Source organism: Pteropus vampyrus, unplaced genomic scaffold (genome assembly GCF_000151845.1).
Source record: "Pteropus vampyrus isolate Shadow unplaced genomic scaffold, Pvam_2.0 Scaffold90, whole genome shotgun sequence".
Classification (NCBI taxonomy): Eukaryota; Metazoa; Chordata; class Mammalia; order Chiroptera; family Pteropodidae; genus Pteropus; species Pteropus vampyrus.
The window spans coordinates 268,318-270,321 of NW_011888871.1; the positions used below are offsets into that span (position 1 = coordinate 268,318).

Consider the following 2,004-nt stretch of genomic DNA (forward strand, 5'->3'; position numbering starts at 1 on the left):
GCCAGAACCGAGCCGAGAACCAGGCCACAGACCAGACGGGCCAGGCTGCCGCCCCTCCTCCTCCAGGCTCGGCCCGGCCTCTTTCAGCCCCAGAGCCCCCCGGGTCCAGGCGGAGTGCGCAGGTCCGGCGGGTGTGTCCAGGCCTGGACCAGGGCCCTGTGTCGCCGCAGCTCTCCCCCAGCCCAGCAGCATGCCTCCGTCAGGGGCCCCGGGCCAGGCTCAGCCCAGTGTCGAGTCTGCTCTGGGCGGGAGGCCCTGCTTCCCGGCAGCCAGGGGCGCCAGTCACTGGTCCCTTCTAGCGCCAGAGCTCCAGTTCCTGGTGTAGGGAGGCACATGCAGAAGAGAAGTCAAGGGTTGTAGGACATTTTAGGATAAAGAAGTGAGGAGGGATCTTAGGTGGGGGGTTGCTTCACAGTGGACGTGCCATCAAAAGGTATTTATTTCCGTGGATGACCTGCAGAATTATGCTCGTGAGCCAAGCTGGCGAGTCTGTCGGAGGCCAGGAAGCCTGGATAGACTTCTCCAGAAAAGTCTCCCCTCGAAGCAGCACCTTCCACTCTGGAAGACCTGTGCTCAGTCCAGCCAGCATCAGCGGAGGGGCTGCCGCTGCCCTTGGTGAAGGAGGGTGGATGGGCGGGCCTGGCTTGGTAGGGCATACCAGGTCCCCCCGAAACAGCAGAGCGGCCGTGCAGTCGCCCCTTCTGCTTTGGCCCTGGGCTGCCTGGCTTCTGTCTGCCATCTGAGCCACACTCGGGCTCAGGCACATTCAGTGGCTCCCTATCAGGTGTTAAAATTAAAAGTGCTGGGATGCAGGGACGTGGAAACGGCACAGCTCCTCTGCAAAACAGTTTGGCCGTTTCTTAAAAAACTGAACATTAGCTATCGTATGACCCGCCAACTGCACCCCTGGGCGCTTGTCCCAGAGCAAGTCACACAAACGCCTGGGCACACGCACTCCAGCAGCATCCTTTGTCAGATCCCCAAACTGGGACGGGCCCAGATGTCCTTCTACAGGGAGATGGCCGACCCGGCTGCAGTCCGTCCGCGCTAAGGAGCCCGCTGCCCGCAGCATCAGCCCGGGGGAACCGCCGACTGCGTGAGAGGCACCAGGCTTGAAAGGTCACGTGCGCGTGACGCGTGTACGTGGTGGCATTCTCGGAAGCGGGAAGGGGCGCAGTGGACAGCAGGCGCGTGGCGGCCAGGGGTTGACAGGCAGGGGCAGGCGCGGAGTGTTCACCGCTGCGAAAGGTGACGTGAGGGGTCCTCGAAGTGCCCTGCGCCTCGAGTCCATGTCATTGTGTGACCATTGGGGAAGCTGGGTGACAAAGGGGGCATGGGAGCTCTGCATTTTATTCCCGAAAACTGCATGGACCTACAATTAACCTAAAATTAAAAAGTTGAATTAAAAAATCTCATAATGGTTCCAGGGACCCTGTCTCCCTGCCCCTTCATGTTGTGCGTACAGAAGCTGAACCCCAACAATACCAAGGCTGAGAGAACACACTTCCTGGCGGAGCAGTGTGGGCGGGAGCCACCGAGTATGGCCGGCGACAAAGGGACAGAACCCCGCCCCCCCCCCTCAGTGCGGGGTCTTCTTCTCCGGTTTGCGACACCCACAGCCTCCCACCCGCTGTGTCCTCCTCCCCAGCTGACCTTTCCGAGAGCCCAGGTCCCAGAAGCCCTGTGGCCAGGCAGAAGCAAAGAGCGGAGATGTGGCAGGAGCTGGCAGAGCTCCAGGCCTGTCCCGTCCCCACCAGGATTGGTGACTGTGTGCACTTGGCTTAAAACAAGGACGGTGATCCCTGACAGACATACAGTGACAGCTGCTCCTTCACCCAGCCCTCCACCCCGTGGTGCGTGCCTCCCGGGGCCGAGCACACCGACCTTGCGGGGCGGGGAATTCGAGTTGCTGCTGCCTGGAGCCCCCAGGCCTGAGCTCTCCTGGTAAAGCCACCCCCTGGGGCCCAGGCCGTGCCCGCCGTGTGCCGCACTTTGCACGTCCTG

At 61.9% G+C, this 2,004-nt stretch overlaps 1 long non-coding RNA gene across 1 annotated transcript; it reads right to left on the reverse strand.

Annotated features, from left to right (window-relative positions):
• Positions 1-9: 9 nt before the first annotated feature.
• On the reverse strand, positions 10-1,987 carry LOC105294557. Its single transcript, XR_896069.2, has 3 exons — positions 1,654-1,987; positions 956-1,383; positions 10-837 (listed from the first exon to the last, which is right to left on the reverse strand). It is a non-coding gene; the product is annotated as an uncharacterized LOC105294557 (long non-coding RNA).
• Positions 1,988-2,004: the final 17 nt, after the last annotated feature.